We start from the raw sequence: 20,859 nt of genomic DNA, 5'->3' as shown, positions 1-20,859 counted from the left end.
CGGGAGGAATTCGGGGCTAACCATTAACTGGGGTAAGTCATATCTGTATGCCCTGTGTGGAGACGTCCCGGTTCCCCCGCGGAATTGCCCGATCCAGATCGCCCGGGAGGGTTTCCTGTATCTTGGGATTTATATCTCTGCCGACCCAACGGTGCGGTATGAGAGGAACCTGCTCCCTCCGTTGGCGCGCCTGCGGCGGGACGTGGCGGGACGTGGCGGGCTGGCGGCGGCTGCCGCTTTCCCTCCTTGGCCGTGCGGTGCTATTCAAAATGATGTCTCTTCCCCGTTTTCTCTATGCCCTGCAGAACACCCAGGAGCTGGTTCCGGCCAGCTACTTTCGGGAGGTTGAGAGTCTACAGCGTTCGCTGCTGTGGGACGGCCGCCCGCGTATAGCGATAGCAAAATTAACGCTCCCTTGGTACGACGAGGGCATCGCGCTTCCCGACATCCGAAGATACTATTGGGCCTCCCAACTGAGCACGATCAATCATGGAGTATACGGTCCGGTGCTTAGCCCTGGCTTTGCTATGGACCGGTGGTTGCTGCGGGGTGGTGGCTACTATAGAGCACTTTATTCGAGGCCCCCGGCTGGGTCCCTCACAGGGCCTACCGGGGTGGCGGTGCACGTGTGGAAGACAGTCACAAACTCACTGGGATGGAAGGATAGGCTCACCCTCGCCACTCCGTTGTATGACTCAGACATGCTGGGGAAACTCTGGCACTCTAAGGGATTCGACAAATGGGATCTGATTGGCATCTCCAGGGTGGGGGACATGCTGACCAAGGGGCGGATTAAGTCGTTTGACGAGCTGCGGACGGAATATGCGCTTGAGGGCACGGAATACTTCCGGTATGCGCAGGTGCGCCATGCGCTGCAGTCGGTCCTCGTTGAGGGGGAAAAGGTACCTGAGTCCTCTCCATTGGAGGACCGGATCCTGGACGGCCATATGCCGGAGAGCACAATCTCCCTAATCTACAAAAAGCTTGTGAACGTTCGGACCGATCTCCTCCTGGGGGTGCGGGACCAGTGGACTAGAGACGGTCTTGAGCTGGACGATGAGGATTGGCAGTACGCTGTCTCCTCTCCTAAGGAGGTCGCAATCCCCGCCAGGTTGCGGCTGGTCCAGCTTAAGATACTCCACAGAGTCTATGTCACTGGCCCCCGATTGGTCCATATGGGTTTCTCCGAGGATGGGCTGTGTAAGAGGGGCTGCGGGATGGTGGGCATCTTTCTGCACATTATATGGGAGTGCGGTGTGATTGCAGAGCTATTGAAGCGTATTCACGTTGTGATGCAGGAGGTCACGGGTATTGTATTGCACCCAGAGGCGCGGCGCTGTCTCTTGAATGTGTGGGGTCCTACAGACTACGAAGCTGCGCAGACTCAATGGGTGACCCTAGGAAATATGGTGGCTAAGCGAGATATTGCAAGATTGTGGGGATCCCCTGGCCCGCCCACCCTGGATGCGTGGAAGGACAACATGGACTGGTGCATGTTTCGGGAGAAAACAGTGTATAGTGCGCGGGGGAGGCCCAAGAAATGGCATAAGGTGTGGGGAGGTTTGAACCAGTACAGGGGGTACATATGTTTGCCTCCTGCCATTGACCCACTAGAGGAGCAACTTTCCCCCTAGCCTCACTTCCGACCTGGGTTTTTCTGACGCACCTCCGTTAGAATGTTAGCGCCTCTGCTTCTCCCTCCTCCTCTCAATCGGTGGCTTGATCTGATGTTGGAATTGGGGCCGCCCCCTCGTTGGGAACTGACGCGAACTTATGATGTATATTGCCTTGCTTGTTGTGTTCATTTTCAAAATTGGAACCTTTGTTTTTATCCTGCATGAGAGCTATAGATGATTGCACGTGTTGATTGACGAGCTGCCGAACCTCCGGGTTGTCGGCTGAATAGCTGTGTATCTGAATTATACGAATAAAGGTTTAAAAAAAAAAAAAAAAAAGCAGAAAGCAAACAGTCTGAAATCATTGATTTCTCTTCAGACAATATGGATGTCTGCAACAACTAGAAAATGGCAATTCTTTTTTTTTTTTTTTTTTTTGAAAAACCTTTATTGACGTTTCAATCATTTACACGTATGGGCCTACAACCCCCCGGGGCCGGCGGCTAAGCAATCAGAACAATAAAAGCACGTGTAAACACAGGCGGCACCTCGGAGAGCAAAGTCTACAATACAGTATAGTCCGGCCAATGAGCCGCTCAGGTAGGACACCAGGAGAGAAAAGGTTTTTCATTTTATAATAAAACAAAACAGTAGGATCAGGTGCCAAACAGTTTCCCAACAGCGATAAGGGCTAGGATAAGAGACGCAAGCAGCAAGCAGCAATACATTGAATCAATGGCGCAGACACGGGAAAGTACGGATAGGGAGAAATATCAAAGATAGTTGCGCCTACAGGTCCCCGTACCTAACGCCCAGCGAACCCCCCGGAAACTGTGGCACACAGTAAGAGCAAGCGATTCACGATAAGAGAGGTGTACCGCGCTGATCCCAGAAAAACAAGCAAAAAGAAACAGAGAAGAAAAAGGAGGCCATGGAAAAAGAGATAAAGACTAAAGAGTCCCCTCCCCCATCCCCCCACCCTGCACCTCTGCGAATGAGTATGGCCCCACCCCCCAGCAGTGTGCCTGTCGCCCTGGAACTAGACCCGAAATATAGAAGAGACAGGGAAAAAAGGAGTAAGAAAGAGCCCCCCCAGACGGGGGGGCCGAAGAAATGTAATAAAACTGGAGGAGGGCCTTCAAAACATACCCCCGGCTTCTCCCTCCCGCACGGTGAAGTCTCCCCACGGCAAACAATTAGCAGCACCAAGTTGATCATATCAAAAAAGGAGGGGGGGAGTGGGGAGCATTATGCACCAACTATGCGAATAACCATGAGAGCACGCAACCATGAGTCCGCCTGTCTACTAGGTGACCACTCCCGAAGGATCAGCCTCAGCCTTGACCGCTCTTTGCAATTCTGCCCATGCCTGCCCCTCGACCCAGCACCATGTCCGATGTCCCAAGGTACAGGAGTGTCCAAAAACAGTCGGGAAGCGACGCACACAGGTGGGGTGGAAGTCTCTGAGCATCAGCACGGACCGCTTCATGGGGGGGCGTCTTTTCCAGTGCTGCCCCAGGATTTACACTGCACACAAGGTCCAGACAGGCTGAAGCAGTCGAATGAGACACACGCTGCCGGAATCGTCCCTGGGCCGCCAGAGACCGCGCACGGGACAAGGCCTCCATCTTCCGCTCAGGTCCAATACCTCCGGAGCAGATCAAGCCCACAGTTAGCCGACCACACGGTAGCATACTGTCCGGAGTGTCCGGCTGTACACTAATCGCGGGGGGGGCCGCAACATCTTCCTCCTGTGTGCAGTGTGGAAAGCCACTATGTACTGGTGGACCAGCATGCCGCCACTGTCCCAACGCTGATACCACACCATCTAGCTTCCTCCCCAGGACCCCGGCGCCATGAGCCAAGGAGTAATGAAGGGCACCAAGGGCCTCCAGGAGGTCGCCGTACCCCAGGGCAGCTCTCTCCGATCGCTCTGCCACACTCCCGACCGTCACACACCCCCAGTCCCGCTGCGTCCCAGCGGACAGGATGGTAGGCTGCATAGTGACAAAATGGCCGCTGGGAAGGCCCGACTCGTATTGGGGCCAGGACCCCGGGACCAACGCCTCAAGGTCCACGTCGCTGAAGACAAGGATCCTGGGGGAGGAACAGATGCAACCGTTGCGCGGTCACGGGCAATAGTCGTCTCCGCCACGGACCAGCTCCCGCAAAAAGCCGGGAGCAGCCCGCAAGGATCAGGGCGAACCAGGGACGGCGTCCGGGCAGCTCACAGTCAAAGGCAGGGGCAAACACCACAGAATCCGAGAATCGCACACCCGGGCATGTCCTCGGTCCGCAGCGCTCAGCAGGGGGGGAGCGACCACAGCAAAATGCAGGCCGAGGGGAGCAACACTCCGGCGGACCGACTCCACCCAGTCACCACAGGCCGCTGTTGTTAAACTGCCGCCCGGCCAAGGCGTCCACTCGAGGTCCCGGCTTCGGGACCGCACGGGCCGCAAAGTTCAATCGCTGATTTCTCCGGCGGTACTTCAGTCGGAAACCTCAGGATCACACGATCGGTTGCCACTTTCGTTTACAAACACGATCGCGTGGCGCAGAATAAGGATCTCATGCAGGATATCCGTGCGGGATGCGGAGGTTCACGGAGCCGGGAATCTACGCTGCCGTCCCGGTCGCCATCTTGGCTCCTCCTCCCTCGAAAATGGCAATTCTTATTTGTGTCGAGACAAGACACTGAGGAGTGTCCTGTCTCTTATGTGGCAAAATTCGTCCCTCCTTCCGATACTTGTAAGAGAACACACATTCCATCTTGTCATATATGATATACAGAGCGCTCATTGTGATAGCAACATTTCTTTTAAGTTCGTAAATTGCGAAATGCATCTGAACGCATCAACATTATCAGTATTGAGACAGTATGGCTAGCATACGCTTGTGAGGTAATTACTAAATGAAAAAAATTGACTGTGAGGTTCAGAAATAGTTTACGCGCTTAAATGTGGCTTAGCATAAAATATACCAAGCTAGATTAAAAGTGCGCGTAATTATGGCAGCAGTTATGATCTTGTTACAAAAAACAGTAGAGCTTATGCGTTTAGGAGTGGCTTAATAGGAAAGATAATAAGTTAGATTATGAAAACGCATGATGTTGTCAGCAGGTAGGATCTTATAACAAAGGAGGGTGGTTTAGTATGTTCCATACAAGTAAGTGTAGTATTATAGTAATCCTAGCAGTCTAAATATAAAAGACGCGTAACCGTTTAGAATAGTTGGGTGCTTGTGTCAAAATGCTTAAGCTGAATAAAAGAGACATAATACATTTACATAGCGCCAGAAACGGTGAAAGAGAAGAGCAGCCGTACCTGTTTCCCGTTTCTGTGGGCAACAGCGGGTGTTAAATAGGGCGGTCGCTCGCGCTCTTCAAAAACAATAAAGAAACAGAGGGAAAAGGGAAACTGTCAAATCTTTGACCAGATTATACATTACAGTGCTTCCGTGAAGATGAGTCCGCCATCCTTCTAACCTCTTCGGCGCTGAACGTGGGTTCTGTGCTGACTCTGCCCTTGATGACCCGGTACTACCAGTGGGGCCTGAGGACTCGCGTTATAAGCGATGTAAGGGACATGGAAATAGAGGAAGGACCAATACGAGATGATTATTGTAGATCGAAAATACCTTCTCGGTATGTAGTCGTCTTCAGCGGTTTACATATATCATCAAAGTGGAAATGGTGACATAGAGGCGGGTTACTTTAGATACACTGAAATAAATGATGTTGTTTTTAAAGCCAATAAGACTATAATATTAACCGATAGTAATCTGTACAATATTGTCAGTAGAAAGTATTCTCTGACAAGACAGCGTGTGGTTGGACAAAAAATCGGAGAATACGGAGGTAGTACAATGATTAAGTGTACTGCCCCCCTGTGTATTTTTTGGGGTGATACATGGTTAGCATGGCTTGATGTGTAGGTGGTGTCTGTTTTTTGTCAATAAAGTTTATTCAAAAATCGGATTTTCATTTTCTCAAGACGCTCAACCACGGTATATTGTCATTCAGACCCTGAGTATTTGTACAAAGTCGATGGACCCATCTTTGTTCTTTTTCGAACAGTACCTTCTCAGCGTGGTTGTTCTTGATAGTGAGGGTTTCCAGGATCACCCAACGTAGATCATTTACAGTGTGTCCTTGCTCCAGGAAGTGATTGCTCATCTTTGTAGTGCTTCTCTTGCACTTGATGTTACTGCGATGCTCGCAGAGTCTCTGTTTCACTTTCCTACAGGTCATTCCAATGTAGCGCAAACCGCATGGGCATGTGATCATGTAGATAGCGTGGGTGGTATTACAATTAGTGTGGGTTCTCATGGTCCAATTCAGATTGGGTGACAATTGTAAATTTTTGGTTGCCGTTGTCAAGTGGCAGACTGAACATGACCCGCATGGAAAATGTCCTGTAACCGGTGTATTGTGCCAAAGTCCCTGTTGGGTCTTCGTAGCTGGTTTTTCCAAAGGTCTCGTGTGTACGAGTATGTCTTTAAGGTTCTTGGTCCTTTTGTTTGAGAATCTAGGTTTGGGCCATTTCAGGTTTCCAGAAGTTAGAATTCGCCAGTTCTTATTGACGATTTTTTTGATATCGTTTGTCACTGTACTGTAAGTGCTCACACATGTCATCAAATCCGTAGCGGGTTCTTTCGCTGTGATGTCTAGAAGGGTCTCCCTTTGTTGGTTCCTTGCCCTTTCTTGGCATTTTTTAATGATGTTCATGGGGTAATCTCTGATTTGTAATCTATCACTCAGTTCCTTCGCTTGACTCTTGTAGTCTCTGATGTTACTGCAATTTCGTCTGAGTCGAAGGAACTGTCCGTAAGGGAGGTTTTCCCTCAGTGGGCGTGGATGAAAGCTTTTGTATGATAACAGGCTGTTCTTGGCCGTAGGTTTGAAATAGGTCTTTGTTTGTAATTTGTCCCCTTCGATGAAGATAGTGACATCTAGGAAGTCCAGTTTACTTGAATCTGCTGTATATGTGAACTTCAAGCAGTCTTCCCTGGTGTTGAGCCATTGGTGGAATTCGCACAGATCTTCATTATCTCCTTCCCATATCAGGAGAACGTCATCTATATAGCGCTTCCAGAAGACGATGTGACTCAGGAAGGGATTAGAGGGATCGTGGATGTAAGTGGTCTCAAAATTACTGACATAGAGCCCCGCTACACTCGGCGCAAAGGTACTGCCCATTGAAGTACCATGGCGCTGTTTGTACATGATCTTATTGTATTCAAAGTGGTTTTCTGTAAGTGCTAACCTACAGCATTCGAGTACGAAATGTCTCGGTGTCCTGTGTTCCCATTGTTGGTTAAAGAGTAATGTCTCTAAGGTTTCCAAAGTTCTCTGTTGTGGGAGGCTGGTATATAAACTTTCAATATCAAGCCCCACTAGTAACATACTGTTCTCTGAGTATTGTAGATTCTGTAGGAGATTCAGGAGGTCTTTTGTGTCCTTTAAATAGGTGGGAGTTTTTTGTACCAGTGGTCTCAAGTAGTGGTCAGCGAATTGTGACAGGGGTTCTAGAAGGGAACCAATCCCAGAAACAATGGGACGTCCGGGTGGCGGGCGTCGTTCTTTGTGGATTTTGGGTAAAGAATAAAAGTAAGGCATTCTTGGTGTCTTGGTTATCAGGAAGTCTGCTTCAGTCTTGGAGACCCAATTGTTGGTTTCTGCTTCATCAACCATGATAGCGATGGTGTTTTGTAAGCGTTGGGTTGGGTCTGTCAGGATGATTTCATAGAACTTTTCATCAGAAAGTAATTCGATGCACTGTTGATGGTACCCTTCTTTGCTGAGTAGTACAATACCACCTCCTTTATCCGCTGGTTTAATTATTAGTTCTTCGTCTTGCCGTAATGTGTCTAGTGCTCTTTGTTCAGCGTTAGATATGTTCATGAAAGGTCTTTTAGTTTGGTCTTTTAAATCACCCACTTCCTTCATTATTGCCTGTTCAAAGGCTAGTACTTCTACTGGGACTTGGTGGTTTAGTGGACAGAAATTGGATTTCCGGCGAAGCGTCGTGTCGCCGTCTTTTGTTACTTCTTCTTGTCCATTGAAAAAGGCTTTCAGCTTGATTTTTCTACAGAACTCCGCCATTTCACACTGGAGTCTGAAGATGTCTAAAGGTGGTGTAGGTACGTAACTAAGACCTTTATTAAGAACGTCTTCTTGTTCTTTGGTGAGTGTTACATTAGTGAGGTTGAAGATCAGGTTGTTGTGCTGGTCCCTGGTTTTGCGCCCGTCATGCTCCTCGTGTGGACTTGGTGTTGCTGGTCTGACCAGGTGACCCCTTTGCGCCTTGACCTGTTGGTTGTCTGGCCTCTCCCTAAAAAAGGCGGTCTATGCGTGTAGTTGGATCCCATGTCAGGCATTACTGGAGGGCCCATAGGTGGAGGACCTGGATAGAAAGGGTTAGCCCAGCCTGGAAGGTTAGGATTGAATGGTGTAAAGGGCATTTGGGGTGTCTGTGTGCCAAAATAAGGATTAAACCAGGTGTTTGGTCTTCTTCTGTTTTGGCGTCTGTATTGACCTCTGTTCCTCCTCGGCGTGTAGGATTCCTCTCCATTCCAATCAGAGCCATTATTTGTAGAGCCTGTGCTCGAGTTGCTTGAATTGTCGAATGTATCATCCGGGATTTTATAATCCTCTGCGCTGTAGGGGTGCATCTTTTCCATAGAGAATCTTTTGAGATCCTTCCCCAATTTCTGAATCTTATTCTGTGTAATGTAGTCCTTTGTTTCGTTCATTTCTTTATTGATTTCTTCCAACCTTTTTTTGTATACAGTCAATAGTACAATGCTCTTAATTTTCGTTTCTAGCACTTGTATTTTGATTGTGAGTTCTTCTGTGAGTCGTGTGGCAGTTTTTATTATGAGGACTAGGTAGTCTCGGTGCACTTCCAAGAGATGGAAGACCAGTCTTTGCGAAAGACTAGGTCTTGAAGGAAGATACGTGGGGCATTGTTTACCCAGAGTCCTCTTGGTGCTGCGTTGGCGCGCAGGTACTCAGTCATAATTACGCCATGGATGGCTGTGCGTACTTGTTCTTTCTTTGTTTCTGATAACTCTTCCGAGTCGGTAGTTTGGGCTAGGGTCTGTGTGATGTCTCTGTCATGTAGTAGTGAAGGAAGGGACAAAATCGCATTAATTTCTTCCGTGGAGTAGCTCAGGCCCAGATTCTCAGCCATGATGGTCTCCACAGGCGGTAGTGTAGGGGGAAGTCTTAGGGGGGGGGAAGAAACTCCCACAGCTGCACGCTGCTAAGTATTATAATAATCAAACTGGAGGGAGAAGGAAGAACTTCTGATCCACTCAGCTTCCTTGTCACAAGTATACAAAAATCAAAAAGGAGTGGATCACTAGTCCCAAAGAACCAGGGTGTGCAAAAGCAGTATAAGGTGCTGTTTATAAAACCCTCAATCACGTTATATAGGGATCGATGTTAGCGGTATATTTTCATTCTCCGCTTCGTTATTGGTAACGTGACAGCATCATCATTGGGTTTGTTGTAATGCTTTCTCCACCTGGAGAACGTACCACTGGTTGTATTGGTAGTGATCGTAAATAAAAAGAGTGAGTTTGGTGAAGTGTTTAGTGGTGAGAAAAAAGGAAATATTTAAAATCCAACAGAGCCAGTAAAAAATCTTTAATTGTACTGGATGTAGGAGAGTTTCGTAGGTTCTTCAGTGTGCACTCAGGGGTGAGTTAGGACCCTGTGCATTCTAAAAAAGTGTCCTTCGGGGCATAACAAGGGCTGAAACATGTCGACCTTTTTTAAGGACACTTTTTTAGAATGCACAGGGTCCTAACTCACCCCTGAGTGCACACTGAAGAACCTACGAAACTCTCCTACATCCAGTACAATTAAAGATTTTTTACTGGCTCTGTTGGATTTTAAATATTTCCTTTTTTCTCACCACTAAACACTTCACCAAACTCACTCTTTTTATTTACGATCACTACCAATACAACCAGTGGTACGTTCTCCAGGTGGAGAAAGCATTACAACCAACCCAATGATGATGCTGTCACGTTACCAATAACGAAGCGGAGAATGAAAATATACCGCTAACATCGATCCCTATATAACGTGATTGAGGGTTTTTTAAACAGCACCTTATACTGCTTTTGCACACCCTGGTTCTTTGGGACTAGTGATCCACTCCTTTTTGATTTTTGTATACTTGTGACAAGGAAGCTGAGTGGATCAGAAGTTCTTCCTTCTCCCTCCAGTTTGATTATTATAAAGTTTAGAATTCTACCATTCCGGTTTCTTCAAATCTTTCATTCCTTCCTTTATCCTTTTTAAATTGTGATCCTTTCATTCTTTTGTAGATATTTCCTTTCAATTCTTCAAGTCGTATTTCGTCTAATTTTCTTTTCCTACATTTTTCATTCACTTCTTTCTCTTCCCACTACATTTGTGGCAACACATTATTATCAAAACTAATAAAGTTATGCCCATGATTGGCTAACATTTGACCTAGGATACTTTTACCTATGCTAGAAAACCAACCACCTATAGTGGAAAACTATTAGTTATTTTCTTCCATACACTGTCAACCTCCAGTGGTTTCAGTTGCTCTTCCAAATGTGTAATATTTTTAATATACCCTCCAATTTCTACACTTTTATCTGTAATATAAGTGCAACAATGTTGCGCTTTCAACATTTTACAGGCTCCGCCCTCTTTTGGTAATAAGCTATCAAGGCCAAGTCGATTTTGCAAAACCATAGATCTAACAGCAACTAATTCTGTATTGATCAATAAGAATCCTCCAGCAGTGTCAGTCGATAACCGATCAACTACTGTAGACAATTGACAGATTTTTCGAGAATTCAGCAGAACCCCCACTGAAGGTATCAATGCACCAAATATGTAACCTACTATTTCAGAAAAACTAGCTCTTGTATATCGGGTTAGTCCATTACTGTCATCATTGCTTCCAGTGATTCTTTTAACATGATAGACTTTAAGGAATACTATTCCAAAATAGCAACTCCTGTACCAATGATCAGGTAGCCTAAAATAGGCTTTGTTTCCACAAATATAATATATTTCAGGAAATACTGGATCAGTTCCTCCTTCTAGTCCCCAACACCCAATTACTAAGAAGTTATGTTCACACTCACTGGAACCAATAAATGCGTTATTATATTCTGTTTTTAGTCTATGGAGACAGATTTTTCCTTTCTTTTCAAAATCCAGGGTCATAGCAGCATGAGTCTTGCCAGTTACCAAGATGTATTCCTTCTCAGCCCATTTAGGTATCTGAGGTTTCGGTTCAGAGGCACTTCTTTGGAAATCTTGTCCCCTTTGTTCTACTAAATTCAAAAATATCTTTTCTTCTTCATGTAATTTACAAGTTAAGTTGCGTTTGTGTGCATCATCTATATCTATTGCTTTCATTGTTAGGAAATATTCACCCCTGAATTGTGAGTCTCTAATACTAAGGACAGGGTTCATGCTCTTTCGCATAGGGACCTCTGAAAATATTACATCTACATTTGAATAATAATACTGTAGGTTTCCAGTTCTATAAAATAAACTAGCCAATACACTACATGAAATACCATATGTCAAAGGTAAGTGATGATAAGTTACCCCTTCAGCTACTGAGGTTGGCAATTTCACACAAACACAACAATCACTAACTTCCATTGTTTCTACATAATGTACTAATAAGTTTGCAAATACATTTAAATCAGTTTTGTTTTTATTCACAGTGTGGTGTAAATTTAACTAATCTGGTGTTTCTAAGTCTACTCTATCTCCTTTAATGTTTTCCACCTTTGCATGTATATTAGTACTATTCTGTTTGTTCGTAACCATCAAATAGGGAATAGCTAATATTACCCACATTATGAAGACTAATAATAAGCTACATATACAAATCCTACAGCACTTCTTTATACAGCTTTGTTTTGATTTTCCAGTAACTTTATTTTCAGACATTTTTGGACAAGAAGATTGTCTCTTCTTTAATTCAGAAACTTGGTATGTGATAACACATTAAGGGTGCATATGTAGGTACCTAAATACCGGTCGGTAACGGCCGAAAATCGGTAAATATCCCGTTACCGACCGGTATTTAGGCAATTGAGATGTAGGTGGCTAGATTTCAGGATTCGGTAATTTACCGAATCGGAATTTTAAGAAATCGGTAAAATACCGATTCGGTAAATTACCGAATCCTGAAATCCTATGTAGGGGGAGTGCATTTGTGGTTTCTGGATTCGTTATTTACCACCAACTACAAGTTGATGGTAAATAACGAATACCTTTTAAAAAGCAATTTTGTGCTTTGTGAAAAGTGCCATGTGGCAGACATACATGCCCTTAGGGCATGTATGTGCGCCACATGTGCACACATGCACGATTCAGGGGTGCAACAGGGTGTCAATGTGACACCCTGCAACCCATGAATATGCTCCCCCTATTACCGAATCGGTATTTACCGAATCGGTAATAGTGAATGGCTTCCCATTCATTCCTATGGGCCTCCAGGCCCATAGGAATGAATTGGAAGGGATGCATTATTACTGACTCGGTAAATACCGATTCATAAATACCGAATATTACTGATTCGGTAATAATTACCGAATGTTTACCTACATTCTATTTACCGATTCATCAATACCGAATCGGTAAAATTCGGTATTTATGAATAGGTAAATAGAAATTATCTACATATGGCCCTAAGTGTCTTCTTATCTTTCAAGTCGGTCTCACTTCTTCGTCAATTCGTTCAACATTCAGTTTTTCGTCACTTTCTTCATTTAAGTCGAGATTTTCAAAATCTTCAAGAATGACATATGTCCACTCAGGACCCTTGAACTTGTTATTCAATGTCTTCAATCTTTGGCTCCTCCGTTTTGGAGTTGCAGTGGAAGGTCCAGATTGGCTGGATACTTCGTTTACTTGATCAGGTTCTTCACTGATTGTGTTAAGGCGATATTTCAGTCTCTTGATAATCCTTGGCCAATTATCACCTTTTCGGCTTTTCTCAGTTTTCACTGCACTGTCAATTTCTTCAAAGCTTCTTTTATTTTATTTTATTTGTGGCACAATTTGATCATTTTCATCTTCAGATTTCCTCTCTATCTGACAGTGTCCAGGGCTTATTGTTTTGGCCTGTTCTGCCTGGATACGTTCATCTACCTCAATCTGACCCTGTTCAGGATCGGTGATGTTTTGGTTTTCTTCTGTATCCTAAACCTGTGTTTCTATGCCTGTCTGGTCCTGTTCAGGTCTTCTTACCCTTTGACTTTCTTCCGCCTGAACGTTTTCTCTAAACCCTACCTGTCCCTCCTCAGACTCAGGAATGGGGCTCGGATTTTCTTCTGAGTATATTGATCTCTCCTTAACTGTTCCTTCTCAGGTTCCCTAATAGTTGTATCCCCACTCTCCTGAGTTTTTCTATACCTGACTGATTCTCACTCTTTCCCTGTCTATCTAACTGTGTTTGGCTTCTAGTTCTTACAGTTACTTCAGGTATGTCTACCACTGGGATCCAGTCATCCTGATAGGTGCTTGGTTGTTCTTGGGCAGCTACTTCAGGATCCTCTATGGGAGACTCTTCAGCTGCGCAACCTTCAGCAAATTCAACTGCTCGTGTCACTTGAAAATCCTTTTCTTCGGGAGCTGGTACCCTTTTAGTATGACTTGCATGAATCCAATTAGGCAATCCTGCACTCTTTACAGCTGTTGAAGTAGTTAGTATAATCTGATATGGTTTGTCCCACCTTGGTGCTAGGCATGATTCTCGAGTGTGATTCTTCACAACTACCCAATCACTGTGATTCAGATCATGCGCTTGGCTCAGCTGTCTGTTGACTGCGTCTTCCCCTACCTGATGAGAGATAGAACGCACTCTGTCAGCCAACTCTTTGCAATATTCCAAAACCAAGTCATCAGTTATATTCAACAGCTTGTGTCCTGGTACACATGCTTGTCTCATTGCTCTTCCCATGAGTATTTAATGGGGACTCAATCCAGTATTTTTGTCAGGAATACTTCTGAGTCCCATCAGAACAAAAGGTAAAGCATCAGGCCATTCCAGTGGGGTGGATGCACACACCTTTCCGGGTCTTGACTTAATTGTGCCATTCAATTGTTCTACCACCCCAGAAGCCTCTGGGCGGTAAGCGCAGTGCAATTTTGGCTCGACTTTGAATGCTTCACATATGAGTCGAATTATTTTATTATTAAAATGAGACCCTCTTTTTGATTCAGTCATTACTAGAAAACCAAATCTAGGGATGAGTTCTCTTAATAAGAGTTTGGCCACTGTCAAGCTGTCATTTCTTCGGGTTGGGTATGCTTCCACCCACTTTGAGAATAAACAAACTATGACAAGTACATATTTCAATACTCGACAAGCAGGCAGTTGAATAAAATCTAGTTGAAGTCTTACAAAGGGACCTTCTGCCTTTCCAATCTTTCCCATACTAATCATGGTCTTCCTACCAGGATTCATTTGTTGGCATGTTAAGCATCTTTGGCAAAGACTCTCTGCTACGTTCCTGAATTTTGCGTTAAACTAATCTTGTCTGAAAAATCAAATCATTGCGTCTCTGCCTACATGTGTGTCTCCATAGTGCACCCTAGCTATAGCTGCAAGCATACTGCCTGGCATTACTGGTCTGCCATCATAACAAACCCACACACCATTTCTGCTCTTCTTTGACATCCTATTTTCACCCACTCTCCCTTTTCTCTCATTTCTACTGCAACCTGCAGATCCTTTACCTCCTCCCAGGTCCCCACTCCTGCAAGTAGCATAAATTGGCAGCTGATTCCACAAGTTTCAATTTTCCTATTTAATGCGATTTTATGTCTTGCACAGTGCTGGGCAACCTGGTCAGCATATCAGTTACTGGCTGTCACATAGTCATCTCCTGATTGGTGAGCAGCACACTTAACCACGGCTACCCCTTTTGGTAATTGAATTGCCTCAATTAATTCTCTCACAAAATTTCCATTTTTAATGGGAGGTCCTAAGGAAGTCAGGAAATACCTCTGCATCCATAGCTGGCCAAAATCATGCACAACCCCATAACCATATTGACTATCAGTAAATATGGTTATTCTCCAATTTTTTCCAATTTTGCATGCTTTAATTAAAGCGATTAATTCAGCTACTTGTGCAGATCTGACTTCTGGTAAATAGGATGCTTCGACAATTCCAGCCAATGTACACACAGCGTAAGCGGCACATAATCCTCCCTTCTCGTGTCGCATGCATAAGCCATCTATAAATAGCTCATGATCTGCATTTTCAGGGGTTCCTCTTGTATGTCAGGACGTGGTTTGGTGCTAAGTTCAGTCACGTCAAGACATTCATGTTCGATCTCATCTTTCACCTCTTCTTGGTATGGATCAGGTAATAAGGTGGCTGGATTGAGAACAGTACATCTTACTATAGTCACGTTTTCAGCCCCCCGTATTATTCTCTCGTATTTGGTTAACCTACTGGGAGTGAGATACTGCGTTCGGGTTTTGGTCAGCAAAATCACAATTGAATGGGGAACGTACACCTTTACAGGGTGTCCCATCACAATTGACTCACTTTATTCTATGCTTACACAGGTTGCAGCTACAGCTTTCAAACAACCTGGCAATGCACACGCCACAGGGTCTAGTGTAGCAGAAAAATATGCCACTGGTCTTCGCATTAATCCATGTCTCTGTGTCAGGACTGAGAGTGCACAATTATCTCTCTCATAGCAGAACAACGCAAATTCTTTTGAGTAGTCTGGCATTCCCAGAGCAGGTGCTTCGCACAAACAATTTCGTAATTTTATAATCAATTCCATGCTTTCATCGTCCCATTCTATGGGGTCCTTTGCTCTCTTCTTGGTCATCTGTATCAGGGGTTTAGCCAGTAAAGAAACCTACAATCCACTGTCTACAATATCCTACGACCCCAATAAACATTCTTATTTCTCTTTGGGTTTGTGGCAACTGCATTTGTCTTATTATTCTGATTCTTTCTGAGGTCACCTTTCTAATTCCTCTCTATTTGATGTCCCAGGTATTTGACTGAGTTTTTATAAAACTGAAGTTTTTCGGGGGACACTTTGTGTCCACCTTTTGCCAAGTGATTTAGCAATGCAATTGAACCAGTGACATAGTCATCTTGTGTGTTTGACACAACCAATAGGTCGTCAATGTACTGCACCAGGACTGATTCTCTGGGCAACACAAGAGATTAAAGACTTCTTTTAAGAATCTGATTAAAGATTGAAGGACTTTCAGTGTACCCTTGAGGCACACGATTCCACACGTAAACATGCTATGAATTTAAATGAAAATAAAAACTGACTATCTGGATGCAGTGGAATGGAAAAGAATGCATGACATAAATCTATTACTGTGAACCAACCTGCTTTCCATGGTTTCTGGTAAAGAATCACAGCTGGGTTGGGCACCACTGGACAACATGGTACAACAATTTTATTAATTTTTCTTAGGTCTTGAACCACCCTATATTTCCCATTAGGTTTCTTAATGCCAATTATAGGAGAATCACAAGGGCTACTCAATATTTCTTTCAATAGGCCTTGTTCGACTAATCCCTCAATCTCTGTTGCAACACCTGCGTTTATTTCAGGACTCATTTTATATTGACGAGTATTTGGATAGATAGCACCTTCTTTCACTGTCACTTTTACGGGATCTACATTCGCCATTAATCCTATTTCTTTTCCAGTAAAATCCCATATCTCTGCATTTACAGTCAGTTTTATTTCGGCAGGTAATTCATCTTTGGTTATCATTGAATACATTTCATTTGCTTCTGTTCCTTGTTTGACTAACATGAACTTGAAAACTCCATCTTCATCTGGGGTTTGTATTGCAACACCATCCGGTGTGCAGAATATGGTGCAATTCATTTTGCACAATAAGTCCCTTCCAAGCAAATTTACAGGACTTGAGTCACAAACTACGAATTTGTGCATTTCTTTAACATTACCAATGTGTACCTCTACGGGCTCTGTGATCGGGGTTCTAATCTGTTTGTTCGTGACACCTACTACTTGGATGGCTTCACCCGAGAGGGGCAGGTTAGGAATGTCTGCTGTTCACACAGTAGACCTGGTAGCACCAGTGTCCAACAAGAAAGTGATATAATTTCCTTCTACTTTACCTTCTATGTATGGACCTGACTGATCTAGCGGTAGGGATGCGCTAGGTACGCACTCCCCTTCCTCCCCGTCAGGCACCGTCATTCCTGCTCATAATTGAGAAGTGGGTCCTGCAAAAGAAACTGCAAGGTTAACAAAATGTTCTTACCACTTCCTTCTGGGAATCCGGTGTCCACACTGTACTTGGCTTGACTCACAAAATTTGGCTTAGGGGCTGATGGCAATTGACTCTGAAGATCTATACCCTGTTGCGGTTGTCTCATTAACACCTCATTCTGCATCTGTGGATTTAAATTTTGATTCGGGCCATTATTAACTTGTACAAATTTACACTTGTTTTTCCAATGCCCCAACTTCCCGCACCAGTGACAAGGAAACCTTTTCTTTGCCTCTTCCCTGTTCAATTTCCCCCGTGGCTTACCCCCATTATTTTCATTTTGACCTTGTACCCTTCCTTGATTTTCTGACTGTTTATTCAATTGAAGCTCTTGCTGTTCAGCTAATTTTACTTGAGCCCACATTACTTTTTCTTCTAAGGCTTTTCGTCTGTTATCAATTTCATCCCCACAATACTTGGCATACTTTAAAATTTCGTCTATGGGCTTTGATTGCCAACATAACATGTGCTGCTTAATCATTTGAGATATATCCAATCTTAACCTTGTCACAAATCGATACACAAAATGAGTCATGTCCTTGGTCTCTATACTTTCAAACCCACTATACTGTTTGAACACCTGTAAAAGACGTTCATAGTATGCATGTACAGACTCATTTTTCTCTTGGGTTGTTCTGTCTATTTTTACCCAGTCAGTTTCTTTGGGGGGAATGTTACTCTTCAGAAAAGTGATCACCTGGTGATATTTTTTCATTACATTTTCTGACGGAGCTCCTGTCTTTGAATCTCTTGGATACTCTTCACTAGGCCAATCTACAGTAATTTTACACTCTGTCCACAAATCTGCTCGTACTACTATGTCAAACAGACCATTCAGATCTTTCCATTTGTCAAGATCTCCCCATTTTTGTAATAGAAATAATAACTCCCTGATCTGTAGTTTTCTTCCGGACATATTCATGTGTTCCAAATTTTTATCAGAAAATTCTGCTCTATACGGTTTTTGTAACACCTTTGACTTCCCTATGTCAATTCCCATTTCAGATGCCAGATTTGTCAACTTTTCATGAAATGTTTTTGTATTTTGGGTGATGTTTCTACAAATAAACAATAACTCTTCCACGCTGTATGTGTTTAATCTGTCTTGACTCACATTTCCGGCTACCATTTCTTCCAATTCTACTCGCAATTTGAAAATGTCTAATATTTTTGGCTGTGGCTTTGGCTTCTCTATTTCTTGAGTCCATCCCTCTATATCTTCTGGGGTTACTATTGTGGCACTTCTGGTTCCAGTTTAGGTTTCTAGTCTAACGTCCTTTGAACAACTGGGCAAATTTCTCCTCGGGGTTTCCACTATTGGTTCCCATATGGGTAAATCCATTAATGATATTACTGATTCACATTCACTTGCTTGATCACCTATAATGACCTTTTCTTTTCCAGGTTCAATGCTTGGGGTAGGCATTACAGGAACTTTGGGACAGTTTGACTTTTCGCCATACAATGGGACTACTGGACCTATTGTCACTGGTATGGTCAATGAGCTATTTCCTGGATTAATTCATCTCTATTCTTATTTATTGCTTCCTTTTCTTTTTCTTGAAGTACCCTGTCCATTGTTGTGTCATGTACTATTTGTGGAACCAAAGGTGTTCCTATCATCGGGGCACTAGGGGTCATTCTATTAAATCCATCATTATAAGGTGGAGGACTTTTCATCAATATGTCTCTTCTAAGTATCCTTCTTCTCCTTCTCCACTACCTGTCATGGTTAAATGCTTGGTTTTCTCTGTACATTTGTCTCCAGTCTGCTCTTCTGACCTTATCACAGGATATAGGCCTTCTGCCACCATGGCCTGTCTCCATTGTTTCATTTGACTATCTCTAGTCTCTCGGGGAAATTTTGGATAATATTTGCTTAGGGTCCTGTTACTTCGTGGTCTGTCACGTTCAAAGACTTCCATTTCCCATTCTTCTAAAGCCTCATACTGAGTCAATCTAGGTCTGGGTTCTAATTCATTCATCCAAGTTCTTAAGTTATACAGTATTCTCCCATTAAAGCTTCCATACTCTGGAAATGCTAATATTCCATCATCTTTTGTGTATTCTACCCAATTTACTAACCATACACAGGTATGATAGCCTCTTTCTACCATCATGTATGAAGCAGGCGTATTTGGGGGAGGAATAAGAATCCTTTCTCTACTTTTAATGGGTTTGTCCTTTTTAAAATAATTCTTAACCCTTTGCATAAATGGCATCTTTCTCTTTTCTCCATACATTGCGTGCTTGTGCTTGTTAAGATACTGTTCGTAAGTGAACCCTATCAATCTTCTGTTTGGACGAGTCCCTGTTAATGTTGGATTGTACATGCAAACTCCACTATCTATTATTATTCTTGGGATTTCTATTTTGGTGACCAATCAAAAGCTTGCTTTATTTCTAATGATTATCCAATACCAGCGCGTTTTCTTATTCTTAGGACCAATCAACTTCAACTCTGCTCGCTCCCGTAGACAATGCTTGCACGGCTTTTCTGTGACGTCAGTATCACTCCTTACTACTGACCCCTCCTTTACAATTTCACATCAACTACACTCCCGCTGTTTTAACCAATCCCAGCGCGGCTCTCAGTGACGTCATTTCAGCCCCCTCAACTGACCCCTCCATTACAAAGTAATGCGAAAACTTATTTCTCTCACAAAATTCACACAAATGTTCATTAATTAACAACATAGAAACATTCGCCATTGTGTCTGACCCACAAAGAATAGTAAAATTTCTTTCACTGCGAGTAAAACCCTTCCACTTACTCTTCACACAAGCATTAGAGAACCTACTACTTCTTCAGTATTACCCGTTCTATGTGATATAAAACCAAATTTTCACCAGCGAACTTCTTTGCTACCAATTATTCTCACGAACATACAAGAAATTAATCCCTAACTTAGTGCTTCTAGTCCTGCGTAACTTTCGGCACTTTCTCGATCCAGACCAATAACCTCACTGCAGTGTGGCTTCCATTCACTACCCGCTATTCAATATTCCCGGGAATTTCCAAACAACATAAAACAACACATAACGGGTTTGGTTAAAACATAAATTAATAATTCAAATTTGCAAATACAATCCTCACCTAACTAACTAAACAAACCATGCCTCTGCTACCAAGAAAAACTGATGCAGCGGAGTTTACCAGCTCTAGTCACACACATACACACAACTCTCGTTTGGGCCCATATACATTCATACATTCAATGAGCTAGCAAATATCCGCTGGTCATAAATTTTGATTGACTTTAGAGACCTGGTACACCAGTATCATTACCATTCCCTGTCTCCTTAAGTAAATGTACTTTTGTCAATAGATCTAGTTGTAGATTAGAATAGGGAGGAAATAATAACCCATTTAACCTTTTGTTTAAAAGAACCACAGACTCATTAGGAGTTTTAAAGATTTATCTGGATTAATAATTTTGTGAGTCAAATCAGAATACACATAGGTACACCAAAACTCTCCATCAGGAAAATAGTACAGTTAGATTAAAATCAATTCACAGTAATTAAATTCTCATGGTGACAGTACCTGAGGAGATAGAGAACAGAGAGCAAATACAGAGCATTACCCTCAGAACTATAGTTACCTAGAATGGTGTGAGGACCTGGGCATCTGAGTATCAAAGATTCAGGACAGGTTCAGGACCGGGAAGGTGACTTCTTCTAGTGCAACGCCAGCGTTACACCCTTCTCTGGTGCTACTCTCTCCAGCTCGGGCTCGTCCGAACCCCTTCCTAGATGTGCCTCCTTGGTTGTTCCGCAATTCTTCCCTAGTGTTGGATTCTTCAATCAGCTTGCAGCGATTTGGGCAGCATCTCAGCATAGCATCAGCATGTGCAGCATCATGTGTGTCTAACTAACTAAAGTTACCTCTGTTATACCAATTCGAGTGTATGATCCACCCCCAAATGT

The sequence above is a fragment of the Triturus cristatus genome, chromosome 8 (assembly GCF_964204655.1).
Source record: "Triturus cristatus chromosome 8, aTriCri1.1, whole genome shotgun sequence".
Classification (NCBI taxonomy): Eukaryota; Metazoa; Chordata; class Amphibia; order Caudata; family Salamandridae; genus Triturus; species Triturus cristatus.
The sequence above is the reverse complement of the archived record's forward strand: the minus strand, read 5'-3'. Positions refer to the sequence as shown.